This window comes from Panthera onca, chromosome A1, assembly GCF_046562875.1.
Source record: "Panthera onca isolate mPanOnc1 chromosome A1, mPanOnc1 haplotype 2, whole genome shotgun sequence".
Lineage (NCBI taxonomy): Eukaryota > Metazoa > Chordata > Mammalia > Carnivora > Felidae > Panthera > Panthera onca.
Genome location: NC_138339.1, coordinates 192,430,124 through 192,450,839, shown reverse-complemented (window position 1 = coordinate 192,450,839; position 20,716 = coordinate 192,430,124). Strand labels below are relative to the sequence as shown.

Below are 20,716 nucleotides of genomic sequence, written 5' to 3'. Positions count from 1 at the left end.
AAGTACACAACAGTGTAAGACAAAGCCTCTGCTAGAAAGACATTTTCATCCTACTGGGAGAGACAGACACAGCTGTTAAAATCCAGTGAAACAAGTGCTTTATGGAGCAGAAAAGAGGCCATAAGAACCCAAAAATGAATGGCAATTTTACATAAAATCTCTAAAAGACAAGCATAGTATGCAATGCGTTACCTACTTAAAACTGAGTAAATACAATAGCTTATTCATCTAAAATCACAATTTTTTTAATTAAAAAAAAAAAAAAAACTATTCATTTTGTTGGCTTGACCCATCCTACATTTATGGGTCTCATCTTCCTCAGTTATAAAGCAAAGAGATTTTGAATAAATTAGTTTAAATATCCTTTCCAGCCCCACAATTCTACAATTTCATGATTCCAACCTTTACTCAACATGATCGTAATCTGGAGGAGTGAAAATACCTAGCAACAAAGTCAGGAAAAATCACCACATTTCAACTTCATATTTGGTGCAAGAGCTCCCATACCATTCTCATTACCAGCAGAGAAAAAGGGCACAATTGTTAAATTATTAAATATAAATTTTTTTAACAGTTGGGTTATATCTTAACTCTTAGTTACGACATGTTTTTCTCAAAATAATGTACATAACTACTACAAGCATACATTTTAGGAAAGAATAATTTTAGGAAAAACTTATTCTGGAAATATTAAATTGCTTATGAATTTTTAAAAATGTAAGATAAAGATAACTTTGTACAAGTTCATTTTCATTCTTTTCAGTTTTAATGAGCAAATTTTAAATAATAAAAAATCCAAGATTCTACCCAGACTAATGGACTTAACATTTTATTACTGGGCATGAATATAATTTACTCTTAGACTTATTCACTCATAAATTCAACAAGTAGTCACTGAATACCCACTTCCAAGGCCTAAAATGGCCTAAGAATTCTATTACTATATGTCAGGCTAGCCTTATGAGAGAGAATGAGACGGTGACAGATTATTTTGATTTCATCTAATTTGACCAGGCTAACATGGGCACTGTTATAATATTATATGAAGACGAAAAACTGTTTTTCAGCTTCATTATGGTATCGAAACAACAATGTCTGAAATTATCTTAAATTGTTTCATTTCATTCTTTGTTTAACAAAAGATTTTTGTTTGCTATTCCCCCTAAAATTTGAGCATACACTTAAAGGAACAAAACATGCTTTTTAAAACCTTTCTTTACAGAAAAGAAATTAGAGCTCCATTCAAAACATACAATAAGCAGTAGTGCAAGGGATTTCCGATCAACAGCAATGAAAAAAGAAAGATAATAAGTCAACAATGGTACCAGATCATCTTAAAAGGGAAATGGGTTAATGTTTTATTCATTTTTTTAAATTTGTTTCTAAGCTAAGATGGTTACTTACCCACAAAAAAGTTAAGAATTAGAAAGCCTAAAAATAAACCATACAAAATATCTACTGCATGAAATTCTCAGTGCCAAGATTTCACTCTATGTGTTGAAACTGAGAAGTAACTTTTTTAATCTTCTCAGACAGTAAGAAACAAACAACAAAAAAAACCCCACAAACACTGAGCTACTTTTAAAAAAGCTATTAGCATTATCTATTATTATAACTAGAACAGTGTTTTAATTGGTTCTCAGCATTATCATTTAATTTCTTTTTAGAACAATAGAAGATGTTTCTTATTAGTATGTTAGACCCATATAGAAATTCTTTGTTGAGGCTGCTTTCACAAAATATCCCAACTGGTTTGTCATTAACATTATAAAATATGTCACTAAGTACATGTTATGAAACACTGTTTGGCTTCAAATATAGTCTTAATTTCTCTCTTCTTAGAACTGTATTAGATACATCCAGAATTCTAATTTTGGAAGTAGAGGCTATTTCCACCACAAATTTTTCTCCTCCTACCTATCTAGTCAGATATAAGGTTTCTACATAGGTTTACAAACCAAAGACTGAGGTGCAAGTCATCACTGTAGAGACATTTCATACCGTAAACAAAAGACTACTTTAGCAAATTACAGCAATACGGGAGGTAGTCAATATGGAGCTTATTTGTAGAGATGGCTTTTGAGACTTCAAGTGTTACTAAGCTTTGCAAATGACTTCGACTTCTTTGGATTATGAACAGGAGTCCATCTTTTGTAGGTATCTGCTTAATCTGCCACTAAGAAAAATATTTACTCCTTAAACGCTGTTTTATAACAACAAATAAACAGTGTTCCTCTTATAATTCTGTTGCATATACCAGGAAAGCTATGAAGGACCAAATATTAGGAGTCGCTAGGTATATTCAAATATGTGAGAACTACATAGCTTTTACATGAGCTTAAACCAAAATACAGAAAATGATCACAAAGATCACAAAGACAAACCAAATCTTTGAACCGCACACATCAACTTTGGAACCTTGGACACATTATGCATGAATTTATAAGCATCACCATCACAGAGACACATGTTGGTTCCTTCTTCATATGTAGCAGGTAAAAATGTAGCCAACATGTCTCCAGGCAATGCCTCATCAGTATAAAGAGGACAAAATCCTTACTTTACCATTCACCTGTTTACAGTATTGACATATTATTATATCCTTACAGCCATACTTACCTCTTCTACTGGGATAATGAGGCAGGTAAAGCCATCCATGGTTGTTGCTTCAGGCTGCACGTACATATATGGAAAGCTAGCAATATTGCCTAAATATGGTTTCAAAACATCTGTGGCATACTTTTGCTCCTCCTTTTTGGAAAGAAAAAACACCTGAAGACTTGATCCTGAAATCATCATATGGAATTCATTTCCTTGTTTTCAGAAGGGGGAAAATTGAAATGCACGGGTTCTCAGGTGAGAATCCATAAATGTATAGCTGTAGTGAGGTGACGGGAACACAGGAGATAGCCAAGAGCGACAACAAAAGCTCTGAGAAACCAAGGCAAACGCTGAATGAGAAGTGTTTGGAGCAGCTAGAAATCGAAAGGACTACATGCATACATCAGACATCTTGTGGGTTCAGCTCCAGACCATGGCAATAAAGTGAATGTTGCAAGAAGCACACTAAGTGAATTGTTTGGCTTCCCAGTGCATATAAAAGTTATGTCTACATTAGAACTGCAGTCTTAAGTGTACAAAAGCGTTACGCCTAAAAAAACAACATACATACCTTAATTTAAAAATACTTTATTGCTAAAAAATTGCTAACCTTCACTGCTAATTCTAGTTCTCTTGCTATTTCTACCACATACGCAATTACTTCCTCTACTCAAGTCTTGAATCCCTCAAAGTCAACCAGGAGGGTTGTAACCAACTTCCTCCAAACTCTTGCGAATGTTGATATTTTGGCCTCTTCTCATGAATCACAAATGCTGTTAATGGCAACTAGAACAGTGAATCCTTTCTAGAAGTTTTTCAGTTTATTTTTCCCGGATTCATCAGAGGAATCATTATGGCAGGTACAACGTTGCAAATGTAGTTTTTAATAAGAGTTGAAAGCTGAAATTACTCCATGATCCATGGGCTGCAGAATAAATGTTGTGTTAGGGACAAAAACAACATTAATCTCATTGTACATGTCCATCAGAGCTCTTGGCTGACCAGGTACACTGTGAGTGAGCAGCAATATTGTGAAAAGAATCTATTTTTTCTGTCCAGCGGGTGTCAACAGTGGGCTTAAAAAATTCTGTAAACCATGTTGTAAACAGATGGACGGTCATCTAGGCTTTGTTGTTCCATTTATGGAGCACAGGCAGAGTAGATTTAGCATAATTCTTAAGGGCCTTAGGATTTTTGGAATGGTCAATGAGCACAGGGTTTCAACTTAGTCACCAGCCGCATTGGCCTCTAAAAAGATAGTGAGCCTGTCCTTTGAAGCTTTGAAGCCAAGCATTGACTCCTCGCCTCTAGCTATGAAAGCCCTAGATGGCATCTTCTTCCAATACAAGGTTGTTCTGTCTACATCGAAAATCTGTTATTTCGTGTAACCACCTTCATTAGTGATCGCAGTCAGATCTTCCGGACAACTTGCCGCAGCGTCTACATCAGCACGTGCTGCTTCACCTTGCACTTGTAGGTTATGGAGACGTCTTCCTTCCTTGAAGCTCAAGAACCAATCTAGCTTCATATTTTCTTTTGTAGCTTCCTCACTTCTGTCAGTTTTTGCAAAAGTCAAGTGTTAGGGCCTTTCTCTAGATTAAGCTTTGGCTTAAGAAAATGTTGTGGTTGGTTTGGTTTTCTATCAAGACCCCTAAAACTTTCTCCATATCAGCAATAAGGCTGTTTCACTTTCTTATCATTCATGTATTCACTGGAATAGCACTCTGAATTCCCTTCAAGAACTTTTCCTCTGCATTTACAGCTTGGCTCACCGTGTGGTGCAAGAAGCCTAGCTTTCAACCCATCTTGGCTTCTGACATGCCTTCGTCACTTAAGCTTACTTCTTTCTAGCTTTTGGTTTACAGTGGGTGACTCTCCCTTTCTCTTGAACATAAAGGGGACCACAGTAGGGTTACTAACTGGCCTAATTCCAATATTGTTGTGCCTCATGGAATAGGAAGACCCAAGGAGGGAGAGAGACCATGAATGTCTGGTCGGCGGAACAATCAACAGCACAATCAACTTGTGCTGATTAAGTCTGCTGTCCCATGTGGATGCTGTTCGTGGTGCTCTAAACAATTACAATAGTAACATCAAAGATCACTGACCACAGATCACGATAACAAATGTAATAATAATGCAAAGTTTTAATAATCATGAAAATTACCAAAACGTGACACAGAGACACAAAATGAGCAAATGCTATTGGAGGAGTGGTGCCGAATGACTTGCTTAGATGTAGTTGCCACAAACCTCAATTGGTTAAAAAAAAAAAAAAAAAGCAGTATCTGTGAAGTGCAAAAAAGTGAAGCACAATAACATGAGGTGTGCTTGTACAAGTATTTGAGACAGTGAAAAAGTGAAAGGGGGCGCCTGGGTGGCTTGGTCGGTTAAGCGTCTGACTTCGGCTCAGGTCATGATCTCACCGTCCGTGAGTTCGAGCCCCGCGTCGGGCTCTGTGCTGACGGCTCAGAGCCTGGAGCCTGTTTCGGATTCTGTGTCTCCCTCTCTCTCTGCCCCTCCCCTGTTCATGCTCTGTCTCTCTCTGTCTCAAAAATAAATAAACGTTAAAAAAAAAAAAATTTAAAAAAAAAAAAAAAAAAAAGTGAAAGAAGACAGGGGTATTTCACCAGGAAACATATAAGGGGTAAGAATGCTGAAAAGATTAGAAATGAACAAAAGTTGGAAATTTTAAGCACCACGTGGAAGAGAAACTTCTGTTAAAGAAACAAACAGGGACACCTGTTTGACTGTTGGTTCAAACGCCGGACTCTTGTTTTCGGCTCAGGTCCTGATCTCATGACCTGACATGCAGGTCGACATGTAGGCTCTACAGCACAGAGCCTGCTAGGGATTCTCTCTCCCCCTCTATCTCTGTCCTTCCCCCACTCCCATGCACATGTGCGTGCACACACTCTCTGTCTCAAAATAAATAAATATTTAAAACAAAAACAAAAACAAAGCATTCCGTGCTAAAATTTTACCTTTGATTACTAACCACTCAATTCTTGATACAACACTAATATTCACTGCACTGTCAACTGAGTGCTGCTGTTGCTGCTTGTTTAAATAAAAGTCCACCAAGATTTTTGTCTGGGAGTGGTGACTTTAGCTAAATTTTGCTGTTGATGTCCTTCTAAGGATGTGTAAGATTTTAAGGGAATACTGGATTTCTGTCAAAGAGAATGAGAGTAATGAATGCCATAAAATATCTCAACTGATTTATCAGTGAAACTATAAAACATGTCTTTAAGCATATGCTATCATTAAAAATGGTTTAATTAATTTCTTTTTATTTTTTGTATTAGACAATCCAGAATTCTACTTTGGGAAATCACGACTATTTCCACCACAAATCTTTCTCCTCCTACATATGAAGTTAGACACAAGATTCTCACTTAGACAAAACCAAGGGCCGAGGTATAATTCATCACTGCAGAAACATTTTATAATGTAAATGATTATACACAATCTTTCCAGAGGATTATACAATATCGCTTGAAGGGTAATAATAAAATATTTTAAAAATCTCTTAACAAATTACTGAATACAGGCCAAATGCAGCAAGGTAAATGTAACAATATATTTAATAAAATGTATATCTGAAAATCTAAAGATAAATACAGACAAGATTATATTGTCTACTATTTTCTTAAAAAGTCTGAAAGCCAGTTTTAATCATAATAATCCACTTGATAAAATATTATACATAATATTCTAGTGAATATGTTCTTTTCGGCAATCTGGGGGATCACGTATGAACTTTCCTAATAAGATAATCTTCTTCCCGAATAAACATTTTAAAAATGTAGCTTTAGCTTTAGGCATTTTGTTGAATGAATGTAAAAATTAATCTAAAACCTCCTACATGTTAGTATCCAGAGTATTAGACGTGTTTCCTATAGGCAGCCATTATCATCAGTTGAACCTTATTATGGTCTGATAATGAATAAAAAGTGCTTTTAATATTGGTCGTATCTTTTAATCACTTCGTAATCTCAAAAAGTGACAAAAAATGTCTGGACGCAATCACATCTTTGGAAAGCCCTCCAGAGATTATGTGTAATCGTGGTTAAGGACTTGCTTAGACAATATTTTGCTACATGTTTTCCAAGATTTACATGTCATCTGTTTTATCTTTAATGGCACCAAGATCTTCAGAGAAGTAGAGCATTTACACACCCCTGCACACACACACAAACGGGATGTCCCCAACTATCCATTTATCTATCCATTCATCTATTCATCCAGCCAGCCAGCATTTAAATAAAGTATATTTAATTTTATCTTTCTAAACTTGTTGAGAAATAGTCTCAAGGTTGTTTTTAGGAAAGATTATAAAGTGACCTAACATGACATAGCTTGTGGTTTAACTTTTACAATAATCTTTGCTTTATAGCCTGTAGTCTGGTCATTATAGAAAGAAAATTCGATTTGGACGCAAAGAATTCATGACTTACCCTGTCACTTACTAGCTGTGCCGTCTTGGTATCATCATTAAAATTTTCTAGGAGTGAATTTATTTATCTACAAAAGAGTAATACGATTCCAAACTCATACAATTATTTTATAGATTGTATTAAGGGTATTAACAGCTTTTAAATAATACCGGTTAGTGTGGGATAGAAGCAAATGAGCTCCCCCTCTCAGAACTAAAAATTCCAATACAACCTCATCTATGACTATAACTCTCAGAAGAGACTTGATTCCATGCACTGAGCATAAAATATTCTGATGAAGGATTGCATAAATATAGCTACTGTAGAGGTACTGTGTTTGCTAACCAATCAAATGGATACATACACTACAAAAGTAGCTACAAGTCAAAACATTATGCATATTGTTTAGGGTTCATGTGATTTTAAACAAACATATCTTCTCTTAAAATACAAAAGACAGTCATGTGACACTGTTAAATTTGATTCTGTGGTTTTTTTCTTGCTTAATTAGATTGACCCATAGGATGATGTGTACAATGGAAAACATTTTAATTGATTGGTTTGATTTCTTAATTCCACAATATAAGTAACCTGCATCAATCCATAGTTTAGTTTGTACCCATTATCACAGTATATATTGTGTTAAAATAATTATTTTGGGATGTTGACCATTCTTCGCCAGTCTTACCAGGGGATGAAAAAGCAGATCATTATTTGTTTCTTATGCCTCAGCAGAGATCAGTTTGTATAAGTCTCACTGTCTGAATTGGTGATTAATTGACATTTATTTTTTATGGGAAGGGTTAAGGAAACTTACTGTGCACGTCATGTAAAACAAGGAAATAAACTATATCTATGAACCTATATCCTGTGATAACAGAAGCTTTTAAGTTACACAGCATTATTTTAGATGTAAGTACATTTAAAGAGCAAAATTCCTTTTTTTTTTTTTTTTTTTTACACGAAGTGCACAGTAGATACATGCTTAGTTTTTGTGCCTTGGCTTCCCTCCTAAGTAAATGGAATTTTAGAGCTATGAGCACCATCCCGAAAGCAAGCCATCTACAACTCTGGCCATTTTTGCTCTAAGTGTAAAAGTCACCAAACAAGTACTTGTGAGCAAAGCATGCACTGTACTTTCTTCTCTGTTGTTTTATTTTACTAAAAAGGAAAACCCATTTTTCAAGATTTGTCTTACATGGGCCCGGTTGGTCATCATTTGTCTTACTTTCAGCCCAGTGATTTTCTGATTTTACTCTACATGTTCAAGGGCAAACTCTTAAATACAAATACTGTAAGAGTGTGTATTTATAAAACTCGCCAAAAAAAATTAAAGCAAAGTATACTTAAAAAAGAGAGAGAGAGAGAGAGAGAGAAAAGTACAGATGAGAGAATAAAAGCAAATAAGTAGAAATATGCTACAATGACTTTGACTTGAAAAGCATTAAATGAACTATCTCCTGCCTTCAAGGGGAAGATATTTGAATGAATATTTAGTTCAACTGTGTTATGTCAGTATCTCAAGAGTTAGTTTAGGAAACGACTGATTCCTTAAGAAAATTCACAACATATGCATAACGTAATGGACTGTGTGCTTTTACATTTATATTTTTATGCTTTCACACTTGAATTGAAAATGGTAGCCTTTCAAAAGGGGTTCAATACACATTTACATTTATCCCAAATTTTCCTTATTTCCTAGTGGTCATGTTTTTCTATGACCTATTTATTTCCTAGGACTTTCACGAATCGTATCATTTATCCAAAGCACTCGGGATCTATGTTATCAGTTGGCTGCAAACTCGAAACCCTGGTTTGGCACGTGTGTGTGGCAAAGTTGGGGTGGTATGAAATGGCAAGGATTCCTCTCGTATAGGCTGGTGAAGGATAGAGGGGATTATGCCTTTTTTTTTTTTTTTTTTTTTTTTAATAACAGACATTCCTAAGCAATGAAAAGACTGACAAAAATGTGTGGACACAAACACAATGTGTTATATGTTATATCAATATACTTATATTTAGCAAATAAGTAATACTTTATCATATAAAATAATCAGTGAATACTCATCACATTTGCGAGATGTGAATACTGTGCTGAAGATATGAAGCCACTTAAATCCCATTCACCTGACCAAATGATGTAAAGAAGCAGTGTCACTAAAACTAATGTCGAAAAGAAGTCTAGGAAGTTAGTTTTGCTCCTTATTGTTACTTTTTTTTTTTTACAACTGCTGTCACAGTGAACCTTACAAAGCATACAAAGATGTCTTAAACATAAATTTTATGATTCCAACTATATGTCATCTTGGAAAAGACCAAACTACGGAGACAGTAAAAAGATCAGTAGTTGCCAGGGGCTTGGGAAAGGGAGGGGAGGGAAGAATGAGAAAGCACAGAGGATGTTTGAGGCAAACTCTTCTGTATGTTACTGCAGTGGTGGACACATGTCACTATGCACTTGCCAAAACCCACAGAACTGTACCACACAAAGACCGGAAACCTTAATGCGAAGATAATACCAACATATTGATATAGGTTCATTAAATGAAGTGTGACCCATGTGCTACAGTAATGCAAGACTTCACTACTAGGGGAACCCGTGCAGGGGGGAGGGAGGCCGAGGTGGGAATATGGAATGTTTGAGTCCAATCTGCTAAATTATTCTGTAAACCTAAATTTGTACTAAAAAATAAATCCTGCTAATTATTTTTAGGAAACGGAATTCAGTATTAATGATGTTAGTGAGATCCAATTTTGTCTATTATTTTGTTTACCATTCTGCACAAAAGTTAATAATCCAAAACTATTATCACAACACTTGTGAATAAAAAAACGGGGGTAACTGTTTTGGGCTTATGTTTTTCTATCTCATCATTAGAATTTTTTAATCTTTTACTTTTAAATTATTTTTTATTATTCAGCGACTGATTTTTTTTTTTAATGTTTTATTTATTTTTGAGACAGAGAGAGACAGAGCATGAGCAGGGGAGGGACAGAGAGAGAGAGGGAGACACGGAATCCGAAGCAGGCTCCAGGCTCCAAGCTGTCAGCACAGAGCCGAACGGGGGCTCGAACCCATGAACTGTGAGATTGTGACCTGAGCCAAAGTTGGACACTTGACCAACTGAGCCACCCAGGTGCCCCTCAGTGACTGATTTAAAATATAAAGTTTAGGGGCACCTGGATGGCTCAGTCGGTTAAGCGGCCAACTTCAGCTCAGGTCACGATCTCACGGCTTGTGAATTCAAGCCCCGCGTCAGGCTCTGTGCTGACAGCTCAGAGCCTGGAGCCTGCTTCAGATTCTGTGTCTCCCTCTCTCTCTCTGCCCGTCCCCCGCTCATGCTCTGTCTCTCTCTCCTTCAAAACTAAATAAACATTAAAAAAAATTTTTTTAATGATAAAATTTCACATTCGCAATATATTAAAGGAAAGCATGTGTTATAGGCTCTTATGGAAAAAAACGTTCACTTGAATCTTCATCCTAAGAATGTTCTCCCTGTGCTCATTACAGATTTTAAAATATGCACTAATGTTTACCATTCTCAAACAGATTAATCTTCTCTGCTACCAGATGGATCTTGCTTTTGATTTCACAAAATGTTCACCCCAGTTATTTTTACAGTGACGGCTCACAGTGGTGGAGTACATCAAATTGCAGAGACAAGAAAACTTGACCCAAAGAGGGTGAGAGAGCCAAACGATACATTTGGAAACCCTTACACCTTACAACATATAAAGCAATAATGCAATCTTTTTTTTTTTTTTTTTTTTTTTTTTTTGTATAAGGAGGTGTGTATGCAAAATGCAGGTCGTTGTGGGATCTTTAAGCAAGCAAGTAGTCAAGAATTGCCTCTATATGCTTCTCTTCTCAGAGAAAATGCCTTTAAAGAGAGATCAACAACCAGACAAAACAAGACTAATGGCAAAGACAGAAATCTACCTTTTTCCACCTAGCCCTGGCATCGAAGGCAGCTGCAATGGGAAAATGGCACAAGTAGAAAGGCAACAGAGTTTAAATGCCCCAGAACTTAATCAGGATTTAATTCTAGCTCAGCTCACTATCAAGTCACTAAAATGCTCTTGTGCAACACTTTTAGCCTCATCCTCTGGCTTCCTATTAAATGAAGTATAGATGCACGCAGGTCTAAGGATCTGAAAGGATGAAAGCGTGGCTAGGTTTTGGAAGTGGTCCCCCATTCAACCGCAATTGCTACAAGGCACGGTCAGGTGTACATAATTAACACGATTACATGGAGGATGGCCTGTACAATCATGCCCCCTGTTGATTCTACCAAACAGGAAGTGCATACGAGGAAAAGGGGAGAAGGGGCAGGTTGGAGCCCCAGAGACCACAAAGGCAGGGACAGGAAAACCAGAAAGGACAATTCATGTGACTGAAAAAGATAAGCTGCCGGCCAGCCAAGACCCCTGCAAATCAGAGGAGACTTACAATGACAGGGGACATCTCAGCTCACTACTCCTATTGGCTGGGATACTTATTTATAAGACATAAGGATTTTTTAAAAATGTTAATAGTAATGCTGTCAAGAACGCAGTAAAATGGACCCTGTATTATGCTGCAGGCTAACAGGGTGAATGGGTACATACTTTCAGGAATACTGTTGGACTTTGTCTTGAGTCTTAAAAACACTTTAAAACAAGTAATAACATTTTTAAAAATTTTTTTAATTTACTTTTGAAGGGGAAAGAGACAGAGCATGAGTGGGGGAAGAGCAGAGAGACAGGGAGACACAGAATCCGAAGCAGGCTCCAGGCTCTGAGCTATCAGCACAGAGCCCGACGTGGGGCTTGAACCCACAAACTGTGAGATCACAACCTGAGCCGAAGGTGGACGCTCAACTGACTGAGCCACCCAGGCGCCCCAACTAATAACATTTTTAAGCCTCTAGGGCATTGCTATCCCCCCTCTTTTTTCCTCCCTCCACTCCCATATGTATGCATGTGTATACATACACACACACACTCTCTCTCTCTCTCTCTCTTAATGCTGAAGAGGGACCATATATTCAGGATCTATTTACCCTTTATATTCAGGATCAGTTTACCCCTAAGTACTCTAATTGTAAAAACAGAATAACATTTGGAATTAAAATCTTCAATCAATACCAGTGTTGGCTTTCAGCAATCACCAGACAGAATGTGCTTCATAAAAGGGGAGGGAGTCAAGGAAACTTAACACATTGAGTCATGATTCCTTTGGAATATGGATGTGGATGTGGCATGACCTCACGATTTCAAAGTGCTGACACTGTAAAGAAGCTTCCAAAAGATGGTTTTCTATTAGGAAGATTACATATATACCAACCATCTCAATTTCACATAAGTACTTTAGGTGGCTTTGGAGAAAAATCCCAGTGGCAACATCATCATCACTGATTTAAACTATGTTGTATATCAAGCAAATTAGACATGAGTCAAGATGACATATTTGAGAAAACGATGACTTAAAAAGTGGCTCTAGTGAGGACAATGCCGTTGATGTTGAACTTGCATGTGAAGACAACGAATGAAATATAAAATTTGGGAGTCTGGAAAAATTTAATATTTTAAAATGTATACACTATTTAACATAAAGTATGATTTTTTATAAGTAGTTTAACATATTAAAATATTATACTGCTATCATTAAGCTATTTATGAGTTTATATATTCAAGTTGGTTATAAAAATCTCCTCCTGAGAAAACGGGATATGTTAATGCAGGGACTTGTATGTAGACAAAGATAGCAATTTGGGATTTTGACAAAGGAATATACATGAATCCTCATTTTTGTCTTATTTATAAGAGTGAACATTAGACACAACAAGGCGGGCATAAAAACAGAAGAAAGCTTGCAACAAAGGCCTTAGCCCTGATGATAAACTGAATCCTCTCCCCCCTCCCAGCCCCACCCTGGAACATTTCAAAAGTACACAGGCAAGAGACACAGTAAGTCTGGGAAATGGTACAGATGCCAGGAGTTTAAAAAGCATCATGTGACTCCAATGACCAGGCAGGTTTGAGAAACAATATTCAATGACATGAAAGAATACTATCTATATGATGTTGAGCTAAAAAAAATGTTAGGATACAAAACTGCATATAAAGAATACGTTTCATTTTGTCACCCCCCGTCCCGTTTTTATTTACATATGAAAATAAGAAAAAGGTAGAAAATACTCCAGAATGTTAATAATGGTTTCTCCATCTGGAAAATTTGTGGGTGATCTAGATTTCCTTTTCCCCTAAGTTTTCCTTATTTTCTACAGTGAACCTGTGCTACTTTTAAAATAAAAAGAAATGTGTTATATTTAGGGAAGATACACATATGAGGAGTGTAGAATATATATTTTAAGAAAAAAATCTGAAAAAGGAACAGAGGCATTTCTAATTTTTAATCTGGCTCTCCCTAGATTCTAGTGAACCATAATGTTGTTAGAAGAAAATAGCAAATTCTGTTAAAAGCCTGATCTGCCAATGGTGTTCCTGGTATCAGTTTTAGATGGGCCACATGGCTACTCTACAGAAATTAATGTCTCCACCTGTATAACCGTGTTTCTACCTATGTAACTGTGTCTTGGTCTGTATAGCTGGAATGAAACTAAAGACAAGGGCTAAATACAATTGGTAACAATTATATTTAAAGGTATGTAACTGCAGTAACCCTTGTAAGTTGAAACTATGGATTCCTCTGGAAATCCCAAGCTGCTGCATTACAGTTTACTGGAAAAACATTTTCATACTTGAGAAATTATTGAAAACACTTATATGCCAGTATGTGGGAAGAAAAAAAGCTTTTTATGTTTCTGATGAAAAGCTTTCACTCAATCAATAAGTATTTATGCACATTACTATATACTCAGCACTGCACTCGGACAAATGTGAGGATGCCACAAAGGATTTTAATGCCTACCCTGAAAGAAGCCACTCTCGCACCCCCACCCCAGAGGTGTAATCAAAGTGTCATCACTTTTTAGCGAACTGCACTCAGAAAACACGAGATGCATATGGAGTGGGGAATGTTTCAAGCATTGTGCCTTGTCAACGAGAGGGCATTAAAAGTGAATCTGAGGAAGCAAAATTGTGCTCTTTAAATCAACTTCTTCAGAGTGTACATAGAAAACAAACACACATCCCAATAAGTATAGAGACCTTACGACCACAAATCAAATACTTAATTAAAATAATTTCTAAGAATGCAGAAGAATAAACATTTATATAATATTTCGTACAACAATAATTGGCAGAATTTTCTCCTGCAGTACATTAAATGAAGAAATTCACTCTCAAAGAACTTGAGTCATCTGAGGCCAGGATATTATATAGATCTGTGGTCTAAGCCCAAGAGTAATTCCTAAGACTAAATTTCCTCCCCAGTGCTTTCCTATGGGAGCCCTAGAACAGGGAGAGAGCAAGCTTGTGTCTTTATTTGAGAAATGTTTTTATGCAGCTCATGTGAAATCAGTACATGGCAATATCCAACTGAAGAAGGGGTAAAATGAGCACTACTTGGATACCTGTCAGTAAGTACTTACCCACTTTCCCTATACGCCTGGCACATAACAAATTTAATGGCATGAGGCAGGCATCAGTGACCCGCATCACGATGTTTATTTCTTCTTTAGCTCTTGTTTGTTCTCACATTAAGCCTTAGGATAACAGCAACTAGAACAATCATTCTTAACAAAAATAGCATCCCAAATTTTGTGCCTTGGCCACACTGTATGTTACAGAAGTTTGAAAGAAAGGAGAAAAGATGGGAGAATAAAATGGAATAACCAAGGGGCGCCTGAGTGGCTCACTCGGTTAAGCGTCTGACTCTTGATTTCCGCTCAGGTCACGATCTCGTGGTCAGGCTCTGGGCTGACAGTGCAGAGTTTGCTTGGATTCTCTCTCTTTGTCCCTCTCCTGCCTGTGTTCTCTCTCTCTCAAAAATAAATAAGCATTAAAAAAAAATAATAAAATGGAAAACCAAAAGCCTAAATACATTTGTAAGTAGTTCCATTAGAAATGTAAGTAGATAAATCAGTTCACCATTTACTGACTTTCTTGTTCCTTTTCTTTAAAAAGCAAAAAAAAAAAAAAAAAAAAAAAAAAAAAAAGGCAACTCAGAAATAAAGAAATAAACATTTTATTTTTGACCAAGGATGCATGTCTCTTGATAAAAGCAGTGTTATAAAGTGTAACTTTTGTAAAAGTTACAGTAATAAAGGAGAGGCAGGGGGGTTTTATAAAAGGCCACCTTACCTAGGTTCTAGCTTGGGTTCTATTTTATGCAACCAGTTCACTTATTGTCTCTCTCCCTTTAATGTCTAATGAAATGACTCTGATGATGCTTTTGCATACTTCCTGGGTCTTTTACCTCCTCCAGCCCTATCAGATTCCACCTGTCCTGAATAAGATCCCACCCTCAGTCTTCCAAGCACTCTGAGCTTCCCGGGTCCTTGTCTAATGAGGCTGTGTGCCCATGAAGACACCATTTCTTCGAGTTCTTTTGCAGCCCTGCACCTATCACAGTCCCTGGTCCACAGTAAGCTCTTAATTAAAGCTCATTAGTAAAGCTCCAGTTGCTCTCTAAAGCCCTTATTAACTCTGAAATTGAATAAATCTATGAAATTACCCCATGTCTAAAACTTAACAAACAGTAAATACATTAACTTAATTATAACATATATACAAACATTAGAGTTGAACATTTATATTGGCTCAATCCTTCATTTAAAAAGAATTTAATTCATTAATTGCCATTTTCGTAATTTCTCTTACTACAGAACTTTAGGGGAGCAGTTTCCAGATATCACAAAATAATTTTTAAGACGAGATTAAAGACGCACACTTTCAGTGGGCCTAATACCTAATAATGGCTGAGTCACACTTTCTATTTTTGTTCATTTGAAGTACATTACTTTTGGGGCTTTGCTTTTGTTTTGGACAACTAAAAGATGCACAGAATTGCTAAATATATTACAATAACAGTTAAAAGATAAAGTGCTCTCTGGTTGTAAAATTTAGTTTTAATGTCTATTAAATTCCACAAAGCTAGTTATGATTTTGTATGCATTTTTTTCTGTCAGTTAGGAAATAATACATGAATGGCAGGTTATACATTTTATAATTAGATACAACGATAAATGCATATGTCTGATCCGGCTAATTTTCCATCCTGCAGTAATAAAAACACTACTCTAATTCCTTCTGTGGTGATGCCCTAAACCAGCAAACCTGACTTACTCCTTCCTTCCAAACTCCACGGTACATTTTCCATGTATTTCATTCTACTTCCCTTTCTCCTCCTATTTGTTTATTATGCTCAGTTCATTTCTGTTAAACGTTCATTTTTTTAATGTTTTATTTATTTTTGAGAGAGAGACAGAGTGCGAACAGGGGAGGGGCAGAGAGAGAGGGAGACACAGAATTTGAAGCAGGATCCAGGCTCTGAGCTGTCAGCACAGAGCCCGATGTGGGACTTGAACTCAAGAACAGTGAGATCGTGACCTGAGCCGAAGTCAGACACTTACCTGACTAACCCACCCAGGCACCGCCCCCCCAACTTTCTTTTAAACTTAAAAGACTAGAACTTTTGCCTACCTCCATTCCACGGTTCCTAATTCTATCTACATATCTGACGTTTTCTCTTACACTAACAGAGTTCTCAGCCAGGATAACTGTGTCTCCCAGGGGACACCAAGAAATGAATGTCTGAAGACTTTTTTGATGATCACAAATGAGGGCAAGGGTGACAGGAAAAGACTACAACAAAGACAAAAGATCAGTAGTGCCGAGGTTGAGAAACTCTACACTAAGCTATCACCTCTTTCTTACCTTTTCTATTCTTCTACCTCCCTGTTTTCCCCTTTTTTCTTTGGATTCTTTTGTTTTCATTTTCTCCTCCACAAATTCTTCCATATGTGTTAATCATGTAAATGTATCTGTAACATCCAAACATTAGTATGTGCATCCCTGTGGGTGTGGCTTATGTACTGGTATAAATCTTAGTTAGCATGTATATATTCTTGTGACTTCCTAGCATGTAGCACACTTAAAAATTACAGGGGTGTGTGTGTGTGTGTGTGTGTGTGTGTGTGTGTGTGTGTGTGTAGTGAGCATACAGACAAAAATTACTTGAGGAGTTTATGACCTATATATTAGATGTGTGTATATGTGTGAGTTCATATGCCTTCTTTTTGTATTTAATATTGGTTAGCTTTCATACCTGTGCTTAAGTGAACAGAAGAATACAGATATGTTTATATTTGTAAAAGTCAACGGGGAGCTCAGGTTGACTCGGAGAGCTTAAGTCAACTGATGGTCCCAAATATAATAAGGATCTGCCTTTCCAGTAAGGCTTCTCGATATCAGCTAAAGGGTGGCTACCGCTGGCTAAGTCTAATAAGCCTTGGACCTGAATCACCTTCACCACATAAAAAGGTGTAAAGTCATGTATATCTAACAGACATGGGTATGTGCATTATGGTATATTCATTTAAACCTCACAACATCCCAATGGAGGAAATTATTATTAATTAATTTTACAGATAGGAATTTGAAACTGAGAGGGGTTAAGAAATGTGCTAATGGCTCCACAGGTGGCAAATGGCAATGTCAAGATAATTCTTAGCAAATCTCTGACAACATAACCCCTGGTCTCAACTATAATACAATACTGATTCCCATGACTGATTTTATAACGTATGCCTACAGTAGACCAGGAAAGACTAAAATCACAGTAATCACCCCCTCTTAAAACATTTTTCTTTTATTTTGTGCAACTTGAAGACCATCTTGTTTCATGAAGTAGAGTCAAAAAGGTGAAGTAAAAGCTTTCGTGGACTTCACGAACATATATTAGCAGAATTGCTTCTCCTTTATTAGTTTTCCTTATAATATCTCTAAGAAAGCATTAACTATACATTACTTGATTATTTATTGAATAAATAAGAAAAAGAAAAAAAAATCAGGCACAATTGATTACTTCTTTGATTCTAATAATAGAACCTTGATTCCCATGACATAAAGCTATTCTGTGTTTTTTGGCTTTAAATGATTCCCATGATGAAATCCCAAATTAATTATTAAATAAATAAATGAGCTCACATTCAGATGGTTCATTTTCTTCTCAGCATCAGTACTTTCAGTTGCAGTAAAATAGCCAACGTTCAATTATCTGCAGTCTTACAAGGGATCACAGAGTAAGTAATCCCAACTGGCAGATAATCCCAAAAGCATTTATGTTGGGTTTTAAATTCATTATATGATTCCAGCAGATTTACCGCCATCATTATATTCTTTTTCTCAGGCTCATATTAAAATTCATTTGTATTTCTTGAGCATAAGCCAAGTGACAGCAGAAGAAAGGATCCCAGATACATGGTGAATGACAAAAGGAAGTTGATTTGCTATTAGCATTTTTTCCCTGTAATCAACACAAAGATAATCAAGAGTTGATCATGAAATTGTATTCCACATTTATTAAATGTCTTATCTGATTAATTTTAAAAGATATATTACAACACAATAGCAGAGGGGTGAGGGTATAGGTTATAGATGTCAAGAGACTTAGGTTTAAGATTGTGCGCTGGCTCTGTCTTAGTTCTGTAACCACAAGCAAGTTGCTTACCTTTCTAAATGTCAGAACATCACTTATAAATGGTACTAATATTTGTATCTACTTGTACCATTTGAAGGGAGTTCTGCAGAATAATTGCTGAATGCCCACTTTTGGACACAAAGCATTCAATTAAAGTTAGTTGGGGTTGTATTTTTTTGTTCTAGCTATTACCTATTTTATTCTAGTGCTAAAACTAGAGATTACTTACATCGGATAGTTTATATCCATCTACCTTCCATAAAATGACACGGCCTTTATTATTCAATAAATTATAGTACACACTGTCAGGTCAAATGTTAAAATCTGTTCATCATCTGCTACAGCAGAAAACATTTGGGGATATATTTATATTATAACTAACAAAACTAACTGGAAAAAAATTAGAGATGCACAATTTCTTGTTATAAACCCTCTGAGGCCACATGTTTCAGACTTCAAACCTTGAGGATTTGGGGAAGGTAAAAAGCACACTGCCAATAAGGTTGGAGGTGAAGCTGTGTTCACAGACACATGAATATTTGTGCAGTAAAACAAGCATTTACACGGTGCTTACATAAAAACTGTAAATATCCACATACCAGTTTAGTTCAGGTTTCAATTTTATTTTATTCTTTTTTTAAATTTTTTTAAATGTTTATTTATTTTTGAGACAGAGAAAGACAGAACATGGGTGGGGGAGGGGCAGAGAGAGACGGAGACACAGAATCTGAAGCAGGCTCCAGGCTCTAAGCCGACAGCACAGAACCTGACGTGGGGCTCGAACTCACAGACTGTGAGATCATGACCTGAGTCAAAGTTGGATGCCCAACCAACTGAGCCACCTAGGTGCCCTCAGGTTTCAATTTTAAATGAGTTTTATAAAAGTTATTTTTCAGAACTTTTAAGGATTTTATAATTACTGACAAGAGATTGTGAGACCAGAGTAAAATACCAATAATATCAATTCTATAGTGTTTCATTAATACTACGCTACCTATCACAAAATTATAAGGGGTAAGATAATTGAAGAATAAAAACAAAAATCCTCTTGGTTTGCATAAAATGGTCCTGGGTAATTTCTTGTCAATGCAACTCTGAACAGTAATTCAAGCTCAAATAATCGTTCCTTAATTATAATATAGCAGACAAGCTGATTGGTAGAAAGGTGACATATAGATGGCATTGTCCCTTTCCCCTTGTAGTTCAATTAGGAATTCATTTCTTTAAAAACCATACATCACTGATGAGTGAATTATTAAGTTCAAGTTTTAAAAAGCTATTAATTTTTTTTTTTTGATGCTTTCACCAGGCAATAGATGAGGTAGAATATAAGCAATGAGGGGAAAGGGAGCTGATTCTTAGGGAAAAAACATAACCAACATTGTATCTTCCCACAAAAACACGCAAATACCAGGATATAAATATACCCCGGGATTAAGTAGGAAGATGACATTTTGATTTATATTTGCAAAAGATTAAAGGAAAGGGTTTTTATACTGTTCCCTGATTTTTATTATGAGTAAAGGAAAACATTATTGACTATAAATCTGATATATCCAATCAGAAGAGTTTTAAATCACAAAGAAGTTCAGAAGTTAGTCTGACTGACAAGGCAAGACTTGCTAAAAATTCTGTCCAAAAGAACATCAATCAACCCAAAGTCCATCACTCAGGCTGTGCTAAACTTTCTAGAGTATCTGACATGAGATGTTCAGAGGAATGATGGAATATGCATGTAACACAAGTGCTATATAAAGAAAGACAATAAAAGTAAGGATTCCGAAGAAGACAATATTGGCAACTCTGAATAAGCTTGGTTATGAGCGATAGTTTCAATTCAATCCAACATTAAGGAGTAATGAGAATTAACAGGTTTAAAAGGTTCAATTGTCCAAGTTCATGTATAAGGTAACAATGATAGAAAACAGAGGATGACAGACATATATACTGTTACATTATAATAATTAAAAAATACAGGGGTGCCTGGGTGGCTCAGTTGGTTGAGCGTCCAACTACGACTCAGGTCATGATCTCATGATTCTTCAGTTCGAGCCCTGCATCGGGCTTTGTGCTGACAACTCAGAGCCTA

General features: G+C 36.3%; 1 protein-coding gene across 7 annotated transcripts in view; it reads right to left on the bottom strand.

The window, feature by feature from the left end:
* The window catches only part of KLF12 (KLF transcription factor 12), a 438,687-nt gene that overhangs the window by 150,376 nt on the left and 267,595 nt on the right, over positions 1-20,716 (bottom strand). The window contains exon 4 of one of the 7 annotated variants that reach the window (XM_078432839.2): positions 7,062-7,128. The exons of the other annotated variants lie outside the window; for them this stretch is intronic. The gene's annotated coding sequence lies outside the window, so the exon portion shown is untranslated. The remainder of the gene's footprint in view (positions 1-7,061; positions 7,129-20,716) is intronic. 7 annotated transcript variants of the gene reach the window in all.